Here is a 20,849-nt window from a genome sequence, read left to right on the forward strand (position 1 = left end):
AAAGCAGTCCTTGCTCCAAAAACCATGCAGCCTAAATGGACTGGAAAAACAAAGCACGGCAAAATAGCATCATCCATCATCCTCATTCTGTGCAGGGAGAAGCATGGTACCAAGTGACTGTCCTGTCAGAAGAGATTCAGGATCTGTTCAGGCAGTATCCTGTGCCTAACAGCACACTTCACCAGTTGCTTCACATACTGTATAATAGAAGGTTAAAAAAATCCAGCAATCAGAAGTGTCATCTGTCCTCACATTAGATTTTGTTCCCCTTTCTAGGAGTTAGATACCAGCTTATTCCCTGAAGCACCAAGTTACAATCAGATAATTTTTATTATTTTTGACATTCATATATATCCAATCCCTTTCTTGAGTACTAAGTTCTTGACTCTAACACTGTTTCTACTAGTGTAATCATAGCAATCTTGTACAGATACATCCATACGGGGACCTTCAAGCACCTGAATAGTCTTAATGAGTTCAGAAGCATGCAAGATCACACGGGTGATTTCTGGCTAGAAGGCTAGGATTTTGCTTAGCAAAGTAGCTTATAAAGTCTGGGAAACTGAGCACAGGTCTCCTTGGCTCCAGCCTCTCTCTGATTTACAATTACAGTCCTGAAGAGGGAAGAACAGCAATCTGGAAGTTCTGAAGCTGCAAACTAAAGGAAAACAAAACTATGCATGTAGTGAATAATGCAAAATATGAGAAAATAATGTAAGAGATGAGTGTGATGGAAATACCTTTCCCAAGGCTCAGTGGACATTGATGTGTTTCAAACCCATAAACAGATTTGGGCATGTTGCTGTCTGAAGAGGCTTGTGGAGTGGAGCTCTAGGTTTTGTTGTTATGCCTCTTTACTTATTGCTTCTCAGGCAAGGACAACAGAAGACATGAGCAGTGTGCTCTTCTCCCTCTGACCTGGGATTAATGACAGCCATGCTGAGATTTCTCCATTCTTCTGAGTATTTGATGACAGGGAAAAAAGATGGCTTATTATCACTCATCCTTCTGACTCCTTGGCTGTGGAAGGATTAACAAAGGAAGATAATTCAGGAAAAATTAATGGGACAGCAGTTTGGGGAAGTGATTTAATAGTACAGGGAGGAAATGAAGAGAGAAGGAATCACTCTCAGGAATCAACCAAAATCCTAAATTAAATTACTGCAAGTACAGTTTTACATGAGCTTATTCATGCAGACCTGTCCTATGTGTTCTGTCTCCCACTGGAAGCAAAAAGGAAACCTGTACATTGCTGGTTGTCCTGGTTCTGGCCAGGATAGAGTTAATATTTACCTGAGCTGGGTGGAGAACTGAAGCTGGTAGCCCCTATGGCTGGGATAGTTAACTAATTAGCTAACAGCTGGGGTTAATTTACCCAAATTAGCCAAAGGGCTATTCCATCCCATCTGACATCATGCTCAGTATATAAGTGAGGAGGGTGCTGAAGGGAGGCCCTCCTAGTTGGAAGAGACTGGATGTGGAGATCTGTTGTGAGCTATTATACTGTATTTGTGTTCCATTACTCTATTGTTTTCTTCTGTCAATTACTGTTAAATTTACTTTTTGTTCAATCTCAACCTGCGTGTTTGGTTTTTTTTTTCCTGGTTTTCTTTTGTTTGTCAAATCTCCTCCTCTCGGAGAGTGGGGGGAGTGAGAGAGAGACTGCGTAGTCTGGTCCCCGTTGGGGCTGAACTACGACACTGGTTAAGTTCAAGATGTTGTGGGTGCAACAGCCAATCTTTGAGGATGGAATATTTTTCTTGCATGAGTTACAGCAACTCATTTATACCTATTTAATCACTGTGTCTAATCTCTTCCCAGAGATACAGTCCCAGGTGGACGCTTACAGCTTATAGGGCACAATATTCTAAGAATACACAGAATGCACAGGAAAGAGACGGGTAGACAGGCAGATATCTAACAGCCGTTTACTTTTGTAACATTTTTATTTAAACAGTTATTTTGTTACCCTCAACGGAACAGGACTCTCAAGGACTGGGCAGTTTGAGAGAAAAGTATTGCTGCATCCCAGAGGACACAGCCCCAGCTGCACAAACGTACCATCCAGACTGTGCACTTAAAAATACAAGAGGAAAAAATACAAATGAGTCATCTCAAATAAACAGGTGGAGGAGTCAGGTTGGCAGGGACAGCCATTATCTTCTAATAAGGTGAGTTTCAAATCCCTCCTCAAGATACACGCCCATGAAGCTCATTAGTATTACAGTCTTTTCACTTAGGCAGAGCATTCATGAATATTGGAATACTGTGTTGAATATTAGAGGGAAATTCTCCACTGTCTTCCTGCTACAGCAGCTTTTGGAAATGCACCAGGGGCTTTGATTCTAAAAACACTTACCTGTGGGTAGTCCTATCGACTTAACAGAACCAATCGAGAGCTTCAATTCAAGTGCTTGCAGATTAAGGCCCGTATTTGTCTTTTAAGATGTTATCTACAGAAGAAATTGCACTCATTTACCTAAGTGTTTTTATAAACACACCTTTATTTAAAGGAGCGCAATGTCTCTTGTGCAGGAGGCCACCACGCGAGAAGCGGTGGCCTCAGCTCTGTTCCCAGCAGCGTGAAGGCAGCGAGGGCTCTCCGCCAGCTGGGAACCATCGAGGGGCAGCGTGGTGCTGCCATGCTCCGCAGTGCCCAGGGACGAGGCCGCTGCCACCGCGCAGGCAGCCGCAGAGCCTCCTCGTCCTTCCTCTGTCTGCTGTACGTCCTCGCACCCACCCTACAGAAACGCGACCCCGTGCAGCTGGGCAGCCCTCTCGAACCCAGGGGGTTTCTCCCCCGGAAGGGCTGGTGACGGTGCCTGCATGGGAGATTTTAGGCCCCCTCCCCGACAGGCCAGGATCGGGCGGGAGCGCCCCGACCGGGCCCGGCCCGCCTCGCCTCGGAGGAGCCTACGCGGCGCCACGGCCCGACCCGCCAGTAACGGGGAACGCCTGGCTTCGCCCGCAAGGCAGCCCCGGGCCGGGCCCGGGCCCTGAGGCGGCTTCTACGCGGCCGCAAGCGGCCTCGGCGGCACCAGCCGGGCCCGGCGGCCCGCCCGCCCCCTTCCATCCCCCGCGGCGGCTCCTCCTCCGCCATCCCCAGCGGGCCAGGCGGGGGCTGGGGCCGTGCTGGTGCAGCCCGATCTGCACGGGGAAGGTGCGTGTTTGCTCTGCTTCCCTCCTCATCCTCCTCCTTTTCCTCCTCCTTTCCTCCTTTCCTGAAGCCCCGCTTCTCGCGGGGGGCCCGGCTCCGGCTCCGCCGCCGGCCTAGGGGCGAGGAGGGTCATGCAGGCCGCCATCACCGGCGCCTCGGCGGGGCTAAGCCCCGTCCTCTCCTCTTGCGGAGGCCTCGCTGTAAAGCCCGGCCAGCATGTGCTGGAGTTCCCCCTCGAAATGGAGCCTTCAGCCGCTGGCCCGCAGCCTGGGGTGCTGCCGGGCCGGCCCTGCCCTGGGTCGGTGGGCTGGAGCCCCCCATGGCCTGACAGCGGGGCGTGGGGCCCACCTCGCACCCGTCCTCCTGCTCTTTGCTGGAGGGGGACAGACACCGGCTTGGCCGCCTTTCGGGAACACGGATGTTCCATCCTGTGACAAGAAATGCCCCGCTTACCCTCTGGTTCTTCATAATTTGAAAACAAGTATTGACCCTAAGTTGTAGCTGGCTGTCATGCAGATGCATGGGGGACGCATGGTCGGCGTTCCGCGAGGCACGATGCTCTGCCATGATCTTGAAACCAGCAGAGTTGACAGCAGTCACTGAGTTGAAAGCTGTCCCGCTGCAAACAGATTAAACCCATAAATGCCAGATGGATGCGTTAGATATTTAATTATGTTTTACGGCACGCTTCATAGCGAAGAGGTCCCAGCATGTAAAGTGGTTTAGTGCTTCCTGAGACGGAAGTTCTAGTAACTAGTACCCGTTAGATTTGTTTTGACAGGACTTTATTCTTCAAAGACTGCCTTTTTCAAATCGATGCAAAAGGGAAAAGTATATAAAAAGAGAAGCAATCTTATATACAATTTTTATATATGTGTATATTCATATACATATTTTATAGAAGTACTAAAATATATATGAGGGAGAGTAAAGTGAGATATAAAACACCATGAAAAAATGTAAGTTCTGCAAGCTGAATCAGACGTTACTAAGGAAGCGTTAGGTACAGAGGAGCCTTTTGAATCCAGTGGTTATGTCTGACAAGTTACAAGTCTGCTCAGAAGTACTGAAAAGCAAATTCAAAATACAAGCGCCAGATTTCTATTTGCTTGTTGATTACTTATTTCCTCCTTCAAACTGCAGAATTTTTGGGACCTGATTTCCCTAAATGCTGCATGAGCACCCAGCGCGCCTGCTCAGAGAGGGCTATATGCCTGCAACACCTGAAATCCTGATTTCTTGTTGTGTAAGCCTTGGTTTTCACAATTTTGGCTGTCTGTGGTTTTCACTCTGTTCAAAATTAGATTAATTTGTACTGTTTCCGGAGAGAGTTCCATATCTGCTTGCTCTTTTGTATCAAAAGACTGTAAGAGTGTTGTAATCTGTTGATGAAAGGGAAGCATGTGGGTGTTTCTTCTTACAAAGCAATACTTGGTATGGCTGTAGAACAGATTCCCTGTGTGGGAATGGAAGAACTGCTTACATCTACATCTGTCTAGAATGTATCTCTCTATTTTAGCTTGAGAAATTAGTAAGATTTAAGCTAAGGTGACAAAAGTTGGCCTTGATTTTGCTCTGGTTATTTTTCTGCGAGGATTAAAGCTTTTATTAAGTCTTTCTCATGCTTACCTACTATCACTTCTTAAAATCACCTTCCAGTCTTGTTTGGTGCTCCCTTTGTTAGGTTATTATTTTGAATAAAACCTCAAACACTTCTTTCCCCGAAGAAACCCTACAGAGCCTACCATATCCATGAGAGTTCTTAGATCCCTTGTTTCCTTTTAAGTTTTGACTCATTTCTTTAGGCATATCCATTCTATCTTGGACAGCATGTATCGATTGTGCCTTGCAATCAGTTTTAGTTCACGCAAACTTCAGTCTTTCAGATGAAGTCTGCACAGATAAACTTGGATCAGAGCCACCACAGCTTTAGAGATTGATATAAAGCCTCTGTCTTACCCAGTTTTGTTTCTTGGTGTTTAAAATATATATAATTCTTTTGAACAGCAGAACAATAAGATACTAAATCAGATAAGAACAGATTGCAAATCTGGGCTGGGGAAGAACAACCTGGCATTGACCCCTGTTGGGAGACATCTGTCAGTAAAAGCTCATATAAATTCTTATTTGTTTTATAATATGGTTTTGCAAATGCCTGCATGTCTTTAATGCCAAATTGGGAAAGGAAGCAAATTACACAGTCTCTTATTGTTGATATAATTGCACAAAGTCATAATGCACATGGGATTCTTTTATCTATTCCTTCTATAGTATATAAAACTTTCTTGTTTTAGATTGAAAACTTTGTCTTGTCATTTCTTTCTTCCTTTCCAGTTGTGGGAGGATGAAGATGAAGGATGGCAGTACATCTAGGAGATAGCAGCTGCAGGGGTGAAATATTTTGCTTTAAAAAAGTACTTTGTGCGTAGAAATGTACAAAACAATTACAATCTTGAAGCTCTACAGTTCTTTCTGTTCTGTCTCGACAGAAAATATTATCTGTCAAAAACTGCATTGCAGTAATCTTTCACGTTTTGTTACCAAATGTCTGCAGTAATCTCCAAGTAGTGAAATAAATGTAACTTCATTCTTCTGTTGACCCCCAGTCACTTACATTTTCACTGCAATGGCAAGAGCTCATTTAGCTCTGATTTGTAATCTTCTAAATGACAATTACTTGATTAAGTCGATATCCCTGACAGAACCTGCGGAGAATGCTCTGCTCTTCTTTGTTTTGGTTTTACAATAGAAGAAAATATTGTATGTCAGCTTGAGAAAAATGTTAACCTCGTTAGCCTGTAGTTTAAAAAAATCATTATTTGAGTGCCTTCATCTTATAAGAGTCTTGTTTTGTGTTTTTGAGATAGAATGGACCAGTGGTGGGAGATTTTTAAAAAATAAATTTATTTACTTAGTTATTTATTTATAATGGAGAGCATTCAGATGCCCATTGCATTTGGATCCTTTTTTGTCTGTCCTGGTATTAATAATAGTATTGTTTTCTCAGAGTCTTTTAAATGTGATTAATTTTCTCCACAGTGGGTGAGAGAAAAACGTGGAAATCCCTTTGGTGCCTTTGCTGCCAAGAGGAGTTTGATAGAAGTACCTGATGAACAGATATACAGATTAAAATGCATTTCTGAGAAGTTATTTATGTTTATATATTTTGGCAAAATATTTCTCTGTACTACCCATTGCAATCAGAGGTACAGTAAAAAAACCTATGATCTTAAAAGCTGACTTTAACAGATACTAATGCTCTTTTAGAAAAGAAAGATTCCAGTCAAATTTATCTCAATCACTAAGATAAAATTTAAATCAATGATCTTTGTGTTATAATGAGAGGAGGTTAATCTCAGGTCACCTATCATAAACATTTCTTACATCATAGAAAATATGAACAACTAAGATTTATTTTAAACTTGCCTGAGTGACCATCCTGCATTCAGTATAATACTGACAGTTTCCTCCAGCTCAGGATTTGTCCAAACCTGTTTTGTGGCCCCACAGGTGCACAGATGTGCAACTGAGAATTGTTGTCACCCTTGTGAAGCCTGTTTTAGTACTGATGTGAGAAAACAGTTCTGATTTTAAGTATGTGTGTGTGGTTTTTTTTTTTTTTGGTCTCTCTCTAGTTGCTGGTTATGACGTCTGATGTTTTACTTAAATGTAGTGATAGTACATTTCCTGCTAGAACAGTCTGTATGAAAGGGAATGAGATCGCTCTTCTGCCCTCCCCCAATTTTTCTAGCTTTCATCTGCCATGTGTATATTGATATCCTGTGCCTTTAATTTTTGTGTTAGTTTTCTTTCAGAGGAGGCACTTAGCTGCAAATTTACATAAGACAAGTGAGTCAAAAGTAGTTTTGTGTTTCAAGTAGCCCCACAAAAGGGACTTATGTAATATTATGCATGTGCCAATAGACATTTGAGAAAGAAATGTGCTTTTTTGAGGCCTTAAAATGAAATCTGAGCCAATAGACTCCGTTGGGAAAGCATCCACTATTTTATCTGTAACTTTTGAAGACCAAAGCATAAATTTGATTTATCTGTAATGGTTTCCCCTTCTACTCTCCACAGGTTTTTGAGATTAGTGTTTCTGATCTTGTTGATTTTTAGTGTTCTGAATCACGGAGCTCACCTTTTAGCGCTCTCTCTGGTTGTGTTCTGCATTAAATATAGTGCTCTTCTGTGGCAAACTGTGAAAACACTTCTTAGAGTTTTAGTTTAATGAAATTCCTTATTGCTTTGTAAGCAGAAAGAACTATAAGTTACTAATTTCTTCAAGATTGATCATATACTGCAGTGAGATATTAATACTTTCTCTTATGACAACTAGATAGGGCAGAAAAGTACATTACTAATCTCAGGTAATGTATTCAGTGCTGCTCAGAAATACACAGAGCGGACAATTTCTACCTCAGTGATGCACTGAGATACCCTAGAAGAAAAACAAAGTCAACTCGGTTTTAATTACTTCTTCAGTTTGGTTGTCTTGAAGTAGTTGCTGGGTAAGGAGGGTTTTCAGAAGCAAAAAGGTCTCAGTAACAGGCTTGGAAGATTTTATGCAGGCTCTAAATTACTGCCCTTGCCTAATTTATCTGTTGACGTTTCCATCCCAGCCACTCACCTGTCCCTTAGTGATTTTCACCCAAGTAGCAGAGGTGGTGGAAAGAGCAGAACTGTCTGCTCTTCAGGCTGCAGAAACTGCTGCGGTCCAGTCTTCCTTCAAGTAGTACATCCCCATTTTCTCTTTGGCAGTAACCTACTGGTACTAATGCTTATGATGAATTTTTGCAAACAAAGAATAAATGTTTTTCACTGGCGTGGTTCCCAGAACCAGCTTGCTGCCTGACTCTATGGATGAGGTTCTGGTGCAAGTGAATGGTGATTTGGAGGGCAGAACCACTGTAGCTTGGACCTAGATGGACTTAAGCCACAACTGATCCAAGTTTTCTGTTGCCCAGTGTCGTAGTTCAGCCCCAACGGGGACCAGACTGCGCAGTCTCTCTCTCACTCCCCCCACTCTCCGAGAGAATAGGAGGAGATTTGACAAACAAAAAAAAAACCAAACACGCGGGTTGAGATTAAACAAAAAGTAAATTTAACAGTAATGACAAGAAAACAATAGAGTGATGGAACACAAATACAGTATAATAGCTCACAACAGATCTCTACATCCAGTCTCTTCCAACTAGGAGAGCCTCCCTTCAGCACCCTCCTCACTTATATACTGAGCATGATGTCAGATGGGATGGAATAGCCCTTTGGCTAATTTGGGTAAATTAACCCCAGCTGTTAGCTAATTAGTTAACTATCCCAGCCATAGGGGCTACCAGCTTCAGTTCTCCACCCAGCTCAGGTAAATATTAACTCTATCCTGGCCAGAACCAGGACATTATCCACCCCTTATTCCATACCATCTACATCATGCCCAGATTCTACACTTTCCAATTAATCATCAAATTTTTCTTCCTTTTATCTACTTGTATGCAGACACACAGATGTAACTCTCTTAGTCCATGGTCCATCCTTTCAAAAGGTCTGTTGAGTTTATCCAGTCCATAACTTTGGGCTCCATCTGTCATAACAGGCTCTCAGCATAGGACAGATGACACAGTGTTTCCTCAGGTAGTCTGTCTGGTGCAAGTGACTTAGCAAGTTCATAGTCCGGAGACTGAAGATCTGTTGGCAGGTGCTAGTAGCAAGAGCCAGTTCTGGTTGCATCACTGCTGCAATTTTTCCTATTTTATTAAAGTTCATTCTTTGTTGGTATAAACGATTTTACTATAATACTTTTGACACAACATAAGTCTCTCAGGGCGTGGAGCAGGAAGAAGCAAGGAGGGACACATAATAGCTAGATAATGACATACAGTACTGTATAGTAACCGACATCAAGCACTTCAAATTATTGGCTATTTTCACCTAAAATTAGATCTCCTTGAGGTACACATCGGACTTTCCCATCCTCCTGCATTACCCACCAAGTACACCCAGGTCCTTGAGCAAAAGCAATCCCATGCATGGGTTTGCCTTTGCCCAAGGGAGAAATGACCCAGACTGTCTTCCCCAGTATATTCCTTACATGCACCACAGGGACTTTATCCCCTTCTACAGTATGTAGAAGTTCAGATTGGGCAGGGCCAGCTCGATTGGTGGACCCCCGAGTGTTGACTAGCCAAGTGGCTTTTGCTAAATGTTTATCCCAATTTTTGAAGGTTCCACCACCCATTGCTTTCAGAGTTGTTTTCAGCAGCCCATTATACCTTTCAATTTTTCCAGAGGCTGGTGCGTGATAGGGGATGTGGTATACCCACTCGATGCCATGCTCTCTGGCCCAGGTATCTATGAGATTGTTTCGGAAGTGGGTACCATTGTCTGATTCAATTCTTTCTGGAGTGCCATGTCGCCATAAGACTTGTTTCTCAAGGCCCAGGATGGTGTTTCGGGCAGTGGCATGGGGTACAGGATATGTTTCCAGCCATCCAGTGGTTGCTTCCACCATTGTAAGTACATAGCGCTTGCCTTGGCGAGTTTGTGGGAGTGTAATGTAATCAATTTGCCAGGCCTCTCCATATTTATACTTCAGCCATCGTCCTCCATACCACAGAGGCTTTAACCGCTTGGCTTGTTTGATTGCAGCACATATTTCACATTCAAGGATAACCTGTGCAATAGTGTCCATGGTTAAATCCACCCCTCGATCACGAGCCCATTTGTATGTTGCATCTCTCCCCTGATGGCCTGAGGTATCATGGGCCCACCGAGCTAAAAATAGTTCACCCTTATGCTGCCAGTCCAGATCCACCTGAGCCACTTCAATTTTAGCAGCTTGATCCACTTGCTGGTTGTTTTGATGTTCTTCAGTGGCCCGACTCTTGGGTACGTGGGCATCTACGTGACGTACTTTTACAACCAGATGCTCTAACCGGGCAGCAATATCTTGCCACAGAGTGGCAGCCCAGATAGGTTTGCCCCGACGCTGCCAGTTGCTCTGCTTCCATTGCTTTAACCATCCCCACAGAGCGTTTGCCACCATCCATGAGTCAGTGTAGAGATAGAGCACAGGCCATTTTTCCCGTTCAGCAATGTTTAAAGCCAGCTGGATGGCCTTCACCTCCGCAAACTGACTCGATTCACCTTGGCCTTCAGCAGCTTCTGCAACTTGTCGTGTAGGACTCCACACAGCAGCTTTCCACTTCCGATGTTTTCCTACAATACGACAGGACCCATCAGTAAATAGGGCATACCGCTTCTCATTTTCTGGGAGGTTGTTATATGGTGGGGCCTCTTCAGCACGCGTTACCTCTTCCTCTGGTGGCTTTCCAAAATCTTTGCCTTCTGGCCAGTCTGTAATTACTTCTAATATGCCTGGGCGATTGGGGTTTCCTATTCGGGCCCGCTGTGTAAGTAGTGCAACCCACTTGCTCCATGTAGCATCCGTTGCATGATGCGCAGAGGGGACCCTTCCTTTGAACATCCAGCCCAGCACTGGCAGTCGGGGTGCCAGGATGAGCTGTGCTTCAGTACCAATCACTTCTGAAGCAGCTCGAACTCCTTCGTATGCCGACAGGATTTCTTTTTCGGTTGGAGTATAGCAGGCCTCAGATCCTTTATATCCCCGGCTCCAAAACCCAAGGGGTCGACCACGAGTTTCCCCTGGTGCTTTCTGCCAGAGACTCCAGGTAGGGCCATTCTCCCCAGCTGCGGAGTAGAGCACATTTCTTACCTCTTGCCCTGTCCGGACTGGCCCGAGAGCCACCGCGTGAACAATTTCTTGTTTAATTTGTTCAAAAGCCTGCTGTTGTTCAGGGCCCCATTTAAAATCATTCTTCTTTCGGGTGACTTTATACAGAGGGCTTACAATCATACTATAATTTGGAATATGCATCCTCCAGAAACCCACAACGCCCAGGAAAGCTTGCGTTTCCTTTTTGTCAGTCGGTGCAGCCATAGCTGTTATTTTGTTGACTATATCTATTGGAATCTGACGACGCCCATCTTGCCATTTTATCCCCAAAAACTGTATCTCTCTTGCAGGTCCTTTCACCTTACATCGTTTTATGGCAAGCCCAGCTTTCAGGAGGATTTTAATTATTTTCTCCCCTTTTTGAAAAGCTTCTGCTGCTGTGTTGCCCCATACGATGATGTCATCAATGTACTGCAGGTGCTCTGGAGCGCCACCCTTTTCCAGTGCAGTCTGGATCAGCCCATGGCAGATGGTGGGGCTGTGTTTCCACCCCTGGGGCAGTCGATTCCAAGTGTACTGGACGCCCCTCCAAGTGAAAGCAAACTGCGGCCTGCATTCTGGTGCCAATGGGATTGAAAAGAACGCGTTGGCAATATCAATGGTGGCATACCACTTGGCTGCCTTGGATTCCAGTTCATACTGAAGTTCTAACATGTCTGGCACAGCAGCACTGAGTGGTGGTGTTACCTCATTCAGGCCACGATAGTCCACTGTTAACCTCCACTCTCCACTTGATTTTCTCACTGGCCATATGGGACTGTTAAAAGGTGAGTGGGACTTGCTGATCACTCCCTGGCTCTCCAGCTGATGAATCAGCTTATGGATGGGGATCAGGGAGTCTCGGTTGGTGCGATACTGCCGCCGGTGCACAGTTGTGGTAGCAATTGGCACCTGTTGTTCTTCAACCTTCAGCAACCCCACAACAGAAGGATCCTCTGACAGACCAGGCAAGGTGGACAACTGTATAATTTCCTCCATCTCTAAAGCACCTACACCAAAAGCCCACCGATACCCTTTTGGGTCCTTGAAATATCCCCTTCTGAGGTAATCTATACCAAGAATGCATGGAGCATCTGGGCCAGTCACTATGGGGTGCTTTTGCCACTCATTCCCTGTCAGGCTCACTTCAGCCTCCAATACAGATAGCTGTTGGGATCCTCCTGTCACTCCAGAAATACAAATGGGTTCTGCCCCATTATATCTTGATGGCATCAAGGTACATTGTGCACCAGTATCCACTAGAGCTTTGTACTCTTGTGGGTCTGACGTGCCAGGCCATCGGATCCACACAGTCCAATAAACTCTGTTATCCCTCTCCTCCACCTGGCTGGAGGCAGGGCCTCTCTAATCCTGGCCACAGTATTCATTATTCATTTCTTTTAAATATGCATGAGAGGTCCCTTCAAGAGGGTCAGAACTAAAGCTATTCCTTCTACGCTCCCTATTGGAGACTGGTGCAACAATTTTCCGGGGAGAACTTCTATTTGCAATGGTTTTTCCACGCAACTCACGTACCCGCGCCTCTAGGGCAGAGGTAGGCTTCCCATCCCACTCCCTCATGTCCTCTCCTTGGTCACGCAAGGTAAACCACAGGGTACCTCGCCGCGTAAACCATCTCTCTTGAGCAGGGAAACGTTTACTCCTAATAGCTGAAATATTGGCCCGTACCGGTGGGGAATGGGACATATCTGCTTTGAATTGCTGGAACTCCTGGGATAGTTTCTCCACAGCCGAGACACAGGCCCTTAGGGAGGAAGACAGGCTTTCCTCGTACTGCCAGAGTCGGCCAGCCAGTTCATCCACTGTTTCTTCCTCTCCATCTTTCCAGGTCATAACTGCCAATGAGTTGGCATATGATGATGGTGCACTTCGAACAAACTTCCGCCACATTTGTCGTGTGCACCTGACTTCATCTGGATCCTTAGGTAACTGATCATTGTCCAGGTCATCATAAATAATCTCCAGCACAGCTAATTCCCTCAGGTACTGGATACCCTTCTCCATGGTAGCCCACTTGCCTGGATGACACATTATATCCTCCTTGAAAGGATACCTCTCCTTCACACCTGACAGGAGTCGCCTCCAGAGGCTGAGGGCTTGTGTCCCTTTTCCAACTGCTTTGTCAATGCTTGCTTCTCTAGAAATGGATCCCAGTTGCCTAGCTTCTCTGCCTTCTAATTCCAAGCTATTGGCCCCATTATCCCAGCACCGCAGCAGCCAGCTGATAATGTGCTCCCCAGGATGACGGCTAAAATCTTTTCGCATGTCTCGCAGCTCGCTCAGGGATAGAAATCTGGTGCTCACTGTCTCCTTTAGGAGTTCTTCCCCTGAGGAAGAGCCTGCCTGCCGAGTTCTTCCTAGGCATGTAGCAAATAAACCTTCCTCTTCTTCCTCCTGCTCCGTCCTAAAAGGGGCTTCTTCTTCCCTCACTAAACGAGCTGACTTCCGCTTCCAAGTCTTCTTGGATACAGGGGCAACTGAAACTAGCACAGGTTCACCCTCTGATTCAGCTGCAATGCCTGTTGCTGGGGTTTGAGTACCTACATTGCAGGTCAGTTTGTTCTCCCTCACACCATGCCACGTATTAGTATCTTGCCTTAGGGTAAATCTCGGGAGGAGATTCCCAAAAAGTGGGTTTGCAGCTCTAGACAAGACTTGGCACACATTCAAAATACATAACAACAACATCATAGTGGCTTGAATATCCCCCAGATCTTTAAAGTTCTCAAAAAGTGGCTTAACTACCCTGGAAGTGAAAGAATTCGGGAAGCTGTCCACATAGGAATACCAATTTATCTCCAAGGCCATTGATGTCACCATGTCATAGATGTATATGGCATAGTATAACAGAAGGATAATTCTCATCATTTTCCCTGAGGTGATAAACACCACCACTGGGAACACATAGTACATATAGGAGCGTAGACAATACAACAACATAACCAACCACTGCAACATCATGACCAATAACTGACAACCAATACAACAAGCACGTATAAACAAATTTGTTTCAAGCAATAAAGAAAGTCAGATCTGTTATTATCTCAACCCTTCGTGCCCCACGTTGGGCGCCAAAATAACTGTCGTAGTTCAGCCCCAACGGGGACCAGACTACGCAGTCTCTCTCTCACTCCCCCCACTCTCCGAGAGAATAGGAGGAGATTTGACAAACAAAAAAAAAACCAAACACGCGGGTTGAGATTAAACAAAAAGTAAATTTAACAGTAATGACAAGAAAACAATAGAGTGATGGAACACAAATACAGTATAATAGCTCACAACAGATCTCTACATCCAGTCTCTTCCAACTAGGAGAGCCTCCCTTCAGCACCCTCCTCACTTATATACTGAGCATGATGTCAGATGGGATGGAATAGCCCTTTGGCTAATTTGGGTAAATTAACCCCAGCTGTTAGCTAATTAGTTAACTATCCCAGCCATAGGGGCTACCAGCTTCAGTTCTCCACCCAGCTCAGGTAAATATTAACTCTATCCTGGCCAGAACCAGGACACCCAGTCCATAGGCTGGTAAAATGCACCTACACTGATTTTAATACACTTTACTACTGCAGCTAAGGTCTCTGATTGATACTTCATTTTGGACTTACCTCTTATAGCTGAAGAGAAAACTTGCAGAAAGAGTGGTAGTGAGCAGGAGTATCTCTGGGGCTACCCTTCAAAGAGTAACTGAATGAGGACAGATGTGCTTGTTTCCAGCAAGTGATGCCACCCAAGGCAGCAGATACATCTTACTTTGCAGTGCTATCTGGTGTACACTACAGCTGTGATTATTAAAAAGACCTGGCATAGCCAAACCCAGCGTATCCAATATGGGTGGATCTTATGGGCTTTTTGGTAGTTGTCTGATTTTGGACTGTTCCTGGCAAATGTGGTGATGAGAGAGAAGAAAGTGGTCAAACTGGAAGAAACTTGGAGAGAACAGCTTACTCTGAATGTCAGAACATATCTTAAAAGTTTGCTGTGCTCATAGCAGGTGACAACGATGTTTTCAGCCTCACATCTAAATTTTGATTGGGACAGTGAATTTTTTGTTTCATTGGAAAAAGAGGTGGTCAGAAGAGTATGATTATCTTTCTGCGTTTACATCGGCCAGTAGGTGAGCTTAAAACTCATTTGCAAGCCTTTTTCCCCAGAGAAAAAGGTATTTCGTAGTGCTAAGTGATGTTTCTATTAACAGTCCTCTCATTGCTCAAAGTAGGTCTCATTTTTTGGCCCAGAATATTGGTTTTGAGTAAAGATAACCCTTTTGACACAACAGTGTGAGTTATTTTGTGTTTGTAAGGGAATAAGACTTTATGCTTTCTGCAGTATGGGAATATTAACACGGCTAGAAATTATATTTTTTTTCCCTATATCATACTCTTCCATCTGATGTTATTTGTGGAACAAATTTGTGAAAATTGCTTTATGGTTTAAGCTTTTAGGCTGAAAGAAGTCAGTGTATGTTTTAAGCTTTATTTGAGGAGTTATCATTATCAATAGTGATATATCCTATGTTTCTTCGATCCAAATCATAGGACAAATTTTATTTAAAGTAGAAGCATAAAAAATAATCATACAAAGTGAGTCCTGTTTTGTTGACCTTGACTTTAAGTCAGGAAATGAACCCAGCAGTTAAAAACCATGTGATGTATGTGTCTATAAAGCGTATATGATGTTTATATGTTCATTTACAGTTGTTTTTTTTTTTTTCTTTAAACCAGTGCCATTTTCTTGTGATTATGGTGCAGCCCTCTCAGCTGCATTACACGTCATTGTGTTACACACCACACTCTTGTCAGTCCCACTATTGTGCATTTGCAGGTCTCACGGGTTTACCAAAGTCACAGAAGTTATATTTTGGGGGAGTAGTAGTTAAATTTTCTATTTTTTCCTCTCCTTTCACATGCTGCTTTATCTCCTTTGTCTTTTCCTCATTGTTGTAGTGCTGGAAGATACGGCACTTCTCTGTTGCTTCTGTTCTCAGTGCATTGCTATTAGAGATAAATGTATTCAGATGAGAGGGTTGGAGTTGTTCACCTGGAGAAGAGAAGGCTTTAAGGAGACCTTACAATGGCCTTCCAGTACCTAAAGGGGGCCTATAAGAAGGATGGAGAGAGACTTTTTAACAGGACCTGTTATGATAGGACAAGGTGGGATGGTTTTAAACTAAAAGAGGGCAGATTTAGACAAGATTTAAGGAAGAAATTGTTTACAATGAGGGTGGTGAAACACTGGCACAGGTTGCCCAGAGAGGTGGTGGATGCCCCATCCCTGGAAACATTCAAGGCCAGGTTGGATGGGGCTCTGAGCAACCTGATCTGGTTGGAGATGTCCCTGCTTCTTGCAAGGTGGTTGGACTAGATGGCCTTTAAAGGTCCCTTACAACCCAAACCATTCTATGATGACTGTTTTATGAAAATCCAGAATATGCAGCCTGGTTGAGCAGCATGCAGACAGGAATGGAAGCATGAGAAAATTCCTTTGAAGAATGTTATACAAAAATAACTATTGGGACCTTATCCATATGTGAACTTTATATTAAAAAACAGATGCACACTGGATAAATAATAATAACTAGAGTAGGAATCTGTCTAATGCAGCCTCCCAAAGTTATGAAAATGAAACATGCTGTCTTAACATCTCCTGTCCCTACAGACAAGCAGCATAGGAAGGATGAAAGTCAGCTAACACTAGCTTTTTTTCCTGGAAAACATTTTCAGCTGTGGTGAGGTAACGGCTGGGCTCTTAGGTGCGAGCATCATTGCAACTGCGAATGGTGGTCTGTGGAAGCTCAGCTGCTCTTCTGAAAGTGGAAGGTAGCTTTGCTGTAGAAAAAGCCTTAATCTAGGAATTAAATGGGATAGTAAACTTAAGAAATGTAGGCTTCTTGCTGACCTTGCCTGCTCTCCAGGTGTTTATATCCAAGTACTTTGTACTCACCAAGTAGGGCTTGTTGGTAAATGTGGAGTAAGGAGTGTAGGATTAGTGTTATCATCAGATCTGTTCCAATGGATAACTGGGAAGTTGTTGTCGGGAAGCAGAACTGGTATGTAATTCATTGCCCAAAGCACTGTTTGTGTCCCGGCCTGGCTTCCAAATGATTTCAAAGAAGAGCTTTCTGAGGAGTGATCCTAATATGGAAATCATGGATGTGTGGGCACGTGTGAGACTGTCATCCTGAAAGGTTTATTGAGAAGTCAAAGATGACTTTTTGGCTACTTCTGAATGAAGGAGTAGTTGTAACTTTATGTGAACTCTACCTCATCAATTGCCCCTGCTTGCAAGCTAATATATGTCATGAAATCAAAACCAAGTGTAATTGATCCTCCAATACCAGTTTCATTTAAATTTGGAATTGCATTTAACTCGTGAAGAAACTGATGTTTGCAACATCTGGATTCACTGAAGGAGGCAGAGGCTCTGTTTTTTCCTCACTAAACAAAACCACAACAGCTAGTAACACCAGATCTCCAAATGTTAAATAGTCTTTCTACTTGTGCTGTGGATAAAGCCCTCTGAATTTTAGGCAGTTATGACAGGGCAAATGTGTGGTTTTGAAAATCACCATTTATAGCTAAATTAAAGTGCTCTAAGTGGGTTGTTTCTGCAAGCTTTTGTTTTCTTAATGATCGGCCTTCTGACTAGAAACACTTACAGACACTCTTCCCAAAGCTCTGCTTGCAGAGGGCTACTTAGCAAGTAGGATAAAAGCCAGAGGTATCCTAATACCCGCAGTCCCTGCCCAATTTGATAGCACTGTATCTAAAATAGCAATTTTTAAAGTGTCTAAATAGTTTAACTTTTTATTGTGTTCCAGACATAACTCCTCCAGCACACTCAGAAGGAGCTTGAGGCTGTCCTGCAATAGCAGAAGGGTAGGATGAACAACTGGGGCCTGGAAATGGAGCTGTGGGCTCTCTGTGCTCTGCTTGGCTGAAGTCCCTGTGTGCTTCCTGAGCTCCAGTGCAGTCACTCACTTGAGCCTGGCGTGTTCTTGGCAGTGGTGGTGAGCTTGGTTTTCTCAAAGATGGCCAGTGTGAAGACTTCTCTGGAGTTTGGGAGCTGACACCTGTGTGTCAGCTTTGTCTTATGCAGTCTGAACTGTGCAGAAGTGTTTAAGACCCAGGAGGAAACTTCCGGCTGTTTTATTTCCTCCTGTACTTTCTTGGCATAGTTTAATCTCTGAGTATTATTAATCAGGTGCAGTGTCAGAATCATGTCAGTACAAAGTTAGGGAGGTGTCTTACCATAATATTTGCAGAGAGAGAGAGTTTATCACATTCTGTCTTCAGTAGTGTTGCAGATGCTGTAAAATGTGTGCCAGAAAATATTTGTATATATGTGTACCTAGTCAGCGTATGTTTGCTAAAGTCAGTATCTTCCCTTAACATGCCACTCCAGTACAATATCAGCTTTTGTGTTGTCACATTCAAGACCCTACTGAGCATCTGGATCAACCAAATGGCAGCTAGATAGTTTGGCAGCTAGAACAAAGAACCTGTGAGGATTTTAAAGGATAGATCTTTCTTTGTTTTTCTAATACAGTGAAATTCAAACAATAATTGTGTTGAGAAAAGAGAATTTCATAGTTCATTAAACCACGTTCCTTCTCACAAATATTTTTTTTTGCCGTTTTGGAAAGCTATCTCCAATGTAACTCCTGAATATGTTTTAGCAGTGGTACTTTTTTTTTGTTTATTCTGAAGCTGCTGTTGGTATTTGTGCATGTTTGTTCTATGGTATCTCTGCAGGTACAGCTGTGCAAGAATAAGGCATTTATTTTTGCTTGGACGGTTATCTGTATTAACAACATTATCTGAAATCTACTGTATTCTGTTCTATTCGGTTCTGTTCTCTTTTGATCTTTTTATAAAGACTTTTCCTGATGAAAAACTTAGAAGAACCTCAACTTTCTGGAAACTGTTGGCTTCGGGTCTCTTGAAAAATGCTGATCAAGGCCAATGGCTAATACTACTGAAGTTGAAAACTGTACTGTAGTATAGTATTCTACATTAGTTTAGAATATAGTGTAGTATAGTATTCTACAATTAGCTTTATAGATAATTCGCTGTGCAAGCATCTAACTAAATAGAAAATGTAGTTTATAATGTCATCTCCAATGCTCGTGCACTCAATTAAATCTGTTAACTTTAGCATATGAATGAGATTTGAACATATAAATTGTTAATACAGCTACTTTTCCTGGTGATAATTCTGTGTTCTGCTGCAGAGAGAAGTTTTGTTCTGTTTCAGCCATCTGCTTAGAATGGTATTTCATGGAAAAGTGTTAAGAAGCTGGTGTTTATTCAGGTGTGAGTTATTCTTTGGTTCTGAGCAGCGTATTCCTCTCTTTCACATTAAAAAAACAAAAGACCTGTAGTAGCAAGGTGTATGTTTGAGAACTAAATATTCAAAGTGAACTTTAAATTTTGCATTGAGGTAATTTCACATGAAAATTTTATTCATCTAGGCTTCCCTGTACATGTTTTCCCATGCTCAAATTTTGTCTGCACAGAAAATTGTCAGTACTTATCTAAGATTTGCTAACGTATAGCAGCTCAGTGTAAGCTATTTCACAGGTTACTTGCATGATGGATCTTCTGAGTCACTGCATGAAAATTCTGTAGAGAAACATGCCAGCTGTGTTAGTGTGTGAACAAAAATAAATTGAGAACAGACATTTTCAGATATTAATTACTAGCATATCAGGTACGGTAGTTGTTTACATTTGTAACTATTTTGCTATCCTCTATTAAAAAAATACTGACAACTTAAACACACCTTTAAAAATTCACTTTTGGAAGTAGAATTGAATGGCTGAGAAAAATAGGAATTGTCTCACCCAGACTCACTGGTGTCAGCATTTGTCACTGCCCTCTTTATATAATGGGTATGTTTACTCTTTGGTATGTTCTCTGTTTTTTTTTTTTTTTGTTGTTGTTGTTTTTAGGGTTTTTTCCACTTTGCTTTCCAGTCGACTTTTTGTAATATGACCATTTGCTTCACTGCAACAAGCTTTTGACCAGCTTCTCTTGGTGCTGTCAGGATAAAGGGGCTGAGTGATCATCCTAGTTGAAATGCCTTTCATGTGGCAACTGAATCACTTGGCGATGTCACTTCTGGGTCCCTCCTCTTCCAGTTGTTTGTCCATTTTGTCTGTCTGTAGTTGTAAGGCTCTATAGGAATGTTTGTCTCAGTGTACCTGGCGTACCTGTGCAGTGAACAGCACTGTGGACCCTGGTCTTAACTGGGACTGTTGAACACCGTTTGATATGAAAAAAATCCACTAATACTGATATATGTCTGCTGTCATAACTGACTTGTTTTTGTCCTGCAATAGCAAAATTGTTTGATAATTTTTGCCTCTTAAATGGTAGTGAAAAGTAATCGGAAGTTAAATACAGAATCAGAACTGCCTTATGCGTGGTAGTTGTAGTGCTCCATGATCAAACGTGTGCTGCACTGGGGAGTAGCTTTGGTGAAGAAATGGTGTTGGAGCTTTCCTCAACATCAGAAAGAGATCTGGTTTTGCTAATTTATTTCTTAAAATTGGCTGAAAACCAGTTTTCTATCGAACTCTTTAAGTAAAGTGTATTTATCTTGTTTACAGTCTGTTCTTTGCCTTGATTCTTTACATTAAACGTTGTAAGCTTGCTTTTGTTTGTACATTGCAGTGCAGTCTGTGGTGGAATGGTAGCCCCCATTGTACGTTGGCACTGAATTATAGGAGTTTGTTTCTGATGTTGATATCTTGGAATACAGTATGATATTTGAGTACCAGTATTATGCCCTAGTGAACACGATGAAGTCATAAACGGCATACTTCATACTATATCTTATTGAAATTAATATCCTTTCCCACCCTTAATATTAAGTAAAGATATATGTGCATCATAAAGATCGTTTTTTCTGTCAATTGTAATGAGAAATTCTTGA

The 20,849-nt window shown here is 43.0% G+C and overlaps 1 protein-coding gene across 2 annotated transcripts in view; it reads left to right on the forward strand.

Moving 5' to 3' along the window:
• The first annotated feature begins 3,062 nt into the window (after window positions 1-3,062).
• The window catches only part of CPQ (carboxypeptidase Q), a 181,048-nt gene continuing 163,261 nt past the window's right edge, over window positions 3,063-20,849 (forward strand). The window contains exon 1 of one of the 2 annotated variants that reach the window (XM_086742491.1): window positions 3,063-3,160. The gene's annotated coding sequence lies outside the window, so the exon portion shown is untranslated. The remainder of the gene's footprint in view (window positions 3,161-20,849) is intronic. The other variant, XM_086742492.1, reaches the window with a different exon arrangement.

This window comes from Chlamydotis macqueenii, chromosome 2 (assembly GCF_036417535.1).
Source record: "Chlamydotis macqueenii isolate bChlMac1 chromosome 2, bChlMac1.mat, whole genome shotgun sequence".
Lineage (NCBI taxonomy): Eukaryota > Metazoa > Chordata > Aves > Otidiformes > Otididae > Chlamydotis > Chlamydotis macqueenii.